Raw genomic sequence first — 6,664 nt, 5'->3', positions numbered from 1 at the left:
ATGAAGCTCATATTAAAAAGCACACACACACTCTGTTCGCCTCACAGTGAAGTCACATATGAAAGTTTATTTTTAAAGTAACATCCAAACATTTTTTTGGGGGGAAATCCTCTCGTTCTCTGTCGTCCTCGCAGTTAAAGGTAATTACACATTGTTTTTAATAGTTTTTTGAAGGAAAAATATAAAAAAATCAGCCAAATCTTTGAATGTTTTTGTACAGACAAGCTAGCAAGGCTACCAGGAAGTAGCTTACTGATGACCTTGGCTGTCTACTGCAGTCATGTGACCCTCATGTTGCAGGTCGTCGCCATCTTAAGTCTCGCACGTTCAGAAAATCAACCTGAAACTGTAGAAGTAAATGAGGCAAGATTAAGATTTTAAAAAGTGGGAATTACTCTCTTGATGGCAGGAATCCAAATAAATAACATCCTTTCAGTGTTCATTTCAAAATAAGTGCGTTAAGAGAAGTCTTTACTCTAAAAAACCTGCACGCTGTGATGTCACTATGATGTCACACTTCCTGTGCAAACGATCCTTCCTGTGAGTCAAACGAGCTTCTTCATATGAAGTTTGCTCAGCGTCTGTTCAATACGTGAGCGTTATTATTACAACAATAATGATCCAAATGACAACATGTGTCGTCTTTTATTTTGTGGATAATTAAAAGTAAACTGTTAGAAAAACAGACCTGAGAGAACAGATGTTTTTTTTTTCTATTTCGGTCCTCCGTACTGTTTGAAATGAATCAACAAGGCGAATCCAGCGCAGTAATAGATTTTCCTTTATTAACTCAAACAATCATCACAGATATATTTAGCCAGAATAAACAGAATTCATTTCCAGAGTCTATGTTCAGACGGCAGAGAAGATTGTCTTTTTTTTTCCAGCTGCTGTTGATTTTCTGTCTCTCGATGAGTCCCGAGATAGAAACCAGGAAGAGAAAAACATTAAAATGACTTTGAGGGTAATTACATTAAAGGCTGTAAATGGTCAACTGAACCAACGTCATGTGAAACATAATATTTCTCTGCAGTTTTTTTTTTTTACCTTTTCCATCCATCTGTGTGGGCTGATGTTATGTCTCTGTCTGCCGTCTGTCACTCTTCACTCCCAGACTTCTGTCAGTCACTGTCATATTTCTGCTTTCTCACGCTGTCGACGCTCAAAGCATCATCGTATCTGACAAAATATCTTTTTGAGTGATGGATGCTGATTGTACGTGATATGAGAATTTAACAATGAAAGGTACAGTACAACCCTTTTATTTCCAGGCATCTCCATTTATGAAACAAGGATAAAGGAAACCTCCTAGATAAGAAAACAAGGAAGGAAGAAGTCTGTTTTAAAACAACAGTCAGGAGCCCAAATGATCACTGAAACATGTTTTTCTTGCTGTAATCATTCCTCCTGTTCATACTGACCATTAGAAGATCCCTTCATAATGACCTTACAATGGAAGTGATGGAGGACAAAATCCACAGTCCTCCTTCTGTGCAAAAAAATGTATTTAAAAGTTTATCTGAAGCTAATATGAAGCTTCAGCGTCCAAATGAGTCAAATCAAGTAGATATCTTTCAACGTTACAGTCTTTTTAGTGCCAAAGTTCCTCTTTTTGTTACTATACTTCCACCTGCAGCTCAACAGGGAAACACAAAGAGGGAATTTGATGCTAAAAAGACTGTAAATGTGTCAGATATCCACTTGATATGACTAACTCAGACTGATGAAGCTGAATAGAAGCTGTGTGGACACACTGTGGATTTTAGCCTCCATCACTTCCATTAAAAGCACATTTGAAGGATCTTTTAATATCCAGTATGAACAGGAGGAATGATTACAGCGAGGAAAACCTCTTTCACTGTTCACACGGACACCTGACTGATGTTTTAACCCTCCTGTTGTCTTCCTGTCGACCATGCAACTTTTTTCCTCCCGTGTCAATTTTGACTCAGGAGGACAAAAGTCCACAGATGCTATAAATTTTAATAAAAATTCAGTGAAAGTGGTGATCATTACTTTTACTTGCAAAGTGTGTGGTGTGGAACCATCCATGTGATTTTCAGGCAATTAGATGAAAGAAATCTATATTTCTGATATAAAAACATTTGAAAATGGGTCAAATTTGACCCCGAGGACAACAGGAGGGTTAAGACACTCTGGAAAATCATGAACCCGTCCTCTAAGCAAATGAGTAATTACTGTACTTTGGCGGTCAGACATGATAATATCTAAATAACAAACTGCTGCAAAGTCTCCAGTACATCCTCCTAAGACACACTCGAAACATTTTGAACCCATCCTTTAAGGAGAGAGGAAGCACTCCAGTTACCACTTCATACCAAAATAATACTTCAGTTTCATGCAAAGTAAGGCCAATATTAATACAATTTATTAAGGGTGAGTCTATTTTGTGTAATTATTTTTATTTTCATATTGCATTGTTGTGGTTACTATGTTGTTTTTTTTAAGTACAGGATAGAGACAGCACATTATATTAATAGTTAACTATTAAAACATGTCAACATGTTCCACAATTCTGATATTCATATTTTAACACACACACACTAATGACGTTTCCCACAGTATTTACATAAATGATTCATACAGGAAGTTGTATCCTCAGCTGGTTCCAGTATAACAGTTACACATCCCACTAAACCAAAAGCAGCAGGAAAATGAAACTGAGTTAAAGTATTGCAGTAAAAGTACATAAGTATTATGAGCTTGATGTAGTAAAAGTATTGCAGTAAAAGTACATAAGTATTATGAGCTTGATGTAGTTAAAGTATTGCAGTAAAAGTACATAAGTATTATGAGCTTGATGTAGTTAAAGTATTGCAGTAAAAGTACATAAGTATTATGAGCTTAATGTAGTTAAAGTATTGCAGTAAAAGTACATAAGTATTATGAGCTTGATGTAGTTAAAGTATTGCAGTAAAAGTACATAAGTATTATGAGCTTGATGTAGTAAAAGTATTGCAGTAAAAGTACATAAGTATTATGAGCTTGATGTAGTTAAAGTATTGCAGTAAAAGTACATAAGTATTATGAGCTTGATGTAGTTAAAGTATTGCAGTAAAAGTACATAAGTATTATGAGCTTAATGTAGTTAAAGTATTGCAGTAAAAGTACATAAGTATTATGAGCTTGATGTAGTTAAAGTATTGCAGTAAAAGTACATAAGTATTATGAGCTTGATGTAGTTAAAGTATTGCAGTAAAAGTACATAAGTATTATGAGCTTAATGTAGTTAAAGTATTGCAGTAAAAGTACATAAGTATTATGAGCTTGATGTAGTTAAAGTATTGCAGTAAAAGTACATCAGTATTATGAGCTTGATGTAGTTAAAGTATTGCAGTAAAAGTACATAAGTATTATGAGCTTGATGTAGTTAAAGTATTGCAGTAAAAGTACATAAGTATTCTGAGCTTGATGTAGTTAAAGTATTGCAGTAAAAGTACATAAGTATTATGAGCTTAATGTAGTTAAAGTATTGCAGTAAAAGTACATAAGTATTATGAGCTTGATGTAGTTAAAGTATTGCAGTAAAAGTACATAAGTATTATGAGCTTGATGTAGTTAAAGTATTGCAGTAAAAGTACATAAGTATTATGAGCTTGATGTAGTTAAAGTATTGCAGTAAAAGTAGTGGTTTGGTCCCTCTGACTGATATATTATTATATATGACATCATTAGATTATTAATAGTGAAGCATCAGTGTTAGAGCAGCATGTTACTGTTGTAGCTGCTGGAGGTGGAGCTAGTTTACACTACTTTATATACAGTTAGCTAGTTTAGTCCAGTGGTTCCCAACCTAGGGGTCGGGCCCCTCCAAAGGGTCAGCAGATAAATCTGAGGGGTGGTGAGATGATTAATGGGAGAGGAAAGAAGAAAAAACAAAGTTCTGATACACAAATCTGTTTTCAGTTTTTGGACTTTTTCTCTAATCTTTGATTTTTGCTGAAATATTGGATCATTTGAACATTTATTGAAATGAAAGCATGTGAGAAGTTTAGAGGGAAAAATCACTATTTGGTGGAGCTGTTAACAACTCATAGACATGTGAAATGTAACCCCGACTACACACTGCTTTTTGTAAGACGTCAAAAGCTCAAAAAGGTTGGAAACCACTGGTTTCATCTTTTTATTTATTTATTTTTTTAATTTTATTTTATTTGATAGGGACGATGCAATTTAACATAGTTCCAATACAGAGCATGAAACTGATGTACTGCATTTATAGCTATTGCTAATCTTCAACTCTTGTCCCTAGTTGGTCTTTACATATTCAGTCTAATTAAAATATACGGCTTTCATCATCATAAAAACCACAGTGTACCACAGATATGGAAGTACAATAAAATACAGATACTGAAATACAATGATTGGGATGTACAATTTGAAAAAAAAATAAAATTACAAAACAATACAATTAACTAAAAATGGGTACAGCTCTGGTTTGCTTTCAGCCAGCACTTAACCTTTGTTGTAAAAGATTTTATATCTGGGATTAATTTGACTTCAGTTGGTAATGTGCTCCAGACGGAGAAGGCTGATTGTCCAAAACAGTTGTCATCATACTCCTAGTTACTCTGGTACTGTCTTGTCTTCGGATATATCTGGAAAGAGGCTCAGGGGATAAACCGTTGACTAAACTAATTTAAGAAAACAAAGATGAGTAAAGCTCTCAAAACTAAGTAGATTGTATTTTTTCAGTGTGTGACAGTGATGCCACCGGACGGGCTTTTCATCCATTATTTTCAGTGGCTGATTGTATGAAGATGTGAGGTGTCTGATTGTGGATGGTGATGCTTGAGTCCATACTGTCCATACAATATGAGAAATGAGAGAAAATCATAGCGTGCATAAATAACTGAGCTGCCTGAGTTGTAGTAACTAACTTTAACAATGTGTTGTATTTTAAAAGCTTGTTATATTATCCATTGTGTCAAATCTTCATCTGAAAAGTAACTAAAGCTGTCAAATAAATGTAGTGGAGTAGAAAGTGCAATATTTCCCTCTGAAATGTAGAAAGTAGCATCACATGGAAATACTCAAGTAAAGTACAAGTACCTCAAAATTACATTAATTATATTAAAGTACAGTACTTGAGTAAATGTACTTAGTTACTTTCCACCTCTGGTGCAATTTAAAATAGTTTTATTTATTTTCTCTGTATTTCTCTATATGAATAGAGTCTCAGTGTTCCAGAGATATAAAAACCATGTTGACATTCTGAGTCTCTGTAAAGTCACTTCTATTGTCACTATGTCATCTTTTGATGATAAGAAATATATTAAAAATTGATTGATAGACCTGAAACTGAAGTCACACTGAATCTAAGATGTGTATCATGTCTGAGTTATGATTGCTTGTTAATACAAAATGCATCCATTGGATGCAAAAGGGTTAAAAGAACTGTGTTTATTTACAGCAGTTTTCACTACAAACACTCAGATCACAACAACAAACACACCTATGAGAGAATTTTACCAGTAAACAAAGAAATCATAAAAGTCAAATCAGTTTTGACTTGAAAAACACCGATAACAGACGGAAAGCTAATGCTTTAATGTAAAATATGTAGGTTAACAACAGTATTAATGTAAGTATGGTAATATGATAAAACTAAATAATCCAAACAGAAGTATTTATGGATTTCGTTTCAGAGCTGAGATGTGCAGTAATCCTGCAGCACAGACAGATGTCGACCCCCCCCCCCCCTTCAGCAACATCAGGTTTATGTTTTAAGTCATTTATGATCTGTGTTTAATCTCCGCTGACGGACGTTTTTATTTTCATCAATTTATCAGAGAAAAAAGCTCAAACACTCGTTTACACAAATTTACTGTTACTTGTAAAATGAGACGGTGTTAATTCAAGATGCTGTGACCAAGAAACTAATCACACAGTGTTTTATCTGTGTACTTAATAATAAACTTACTGCAGTGTCGCTTGACAGTTGATACGTTTCCACAAATGTTCCCCAAATTTTGAGTAACTTTTTTTAAAAAGTGTTGTGTATGTTTGAATCAAGCAGACTCGGTCCCAGTGTCCCCCCCTCTCACAGATCAGTGGCAGAGAGTTCAGGACTGTCCCGCTGTGACAACACACTGCTGCAGGGCTCTCAAACTTTTTTCAGCTTTTCATGTTCCTCACTTTCTGAACTCCTGCAGCGCTGCACACTGCGCCTGAGGGGCGACGCTGGGGAAAACAGGGGAAAGTCCAAATAATATTATATAAATATATATATATATAAAGTAAGGAGAGGTTTGCAGGTAAATATGAGTAAAATATATTTGTTTTTATTCCATGAATACATGCTTTTATGTTGAAATTTTGCAAGTGTTATAAATTTAGGACCAATTTTTTATGTGACAACCCGGCAAACCAACACACGACATGACACAGAATACTCTTGAAAACAAACAAACAAACAAAAAAAACATAAACCAGAGTTATGTGCGCTGTACTTAATTTATGGTGTATGTAACACTGTACTGTGTACTGTCTATAAATGTACTTTTCATTGTATATAAAAGCACTGGTGGCATTTTAATCTACATGGCATTTATATTGTAGCGTCTGGATGATAACATGCTTACAGCTACAATGCTAACATGCTGATAGTTAGCAGGTTAGCATGCTAATATTTGCTAACACA

At 34.6% G+C, this 6,664-nt stretch overlaps 1 long non-coding RNA gene across 1 annotated transcript; it reads right to left on the bottom strand.

Moving 5' to 3' along the window:
* Positions 1 to 758: 758 nt before the first annotated feature.
* LOC121902471 lies at positions 759 to 6,198 on the bottom strand. Its single transcript, XR_006097564.1, has 2 exons — positions 5,945 to 6,198; positions 759 to 1,179 (listed from the first exon to the last, which is right to left on the bottom strand). It is a non-coding gene; the product is annotated as an uncharacterized LOC121902471 (long non-coding RNA).
* Positions 6,199 to 6,664: the final 466 nt, after the last annotated feature.

The sequence above is a fragment of the Thunnus maccoyii genome, chromosome 8, assembly GCF_910596095.1.
Source record: "Thunnus maccoyii chromosome 8, fThuMac1.1, whole genome shotgun sequence".
Classification (NCBI taxonomy): Eukaryota; Metazoa; Chordata; class Actinopteri; order Scombriformes; family Scombridae; genus Thunnus; species Thunnus maccoyii.
This window is presented reverse-complemented; position numbering and strand designations above follow the sequence as displayed.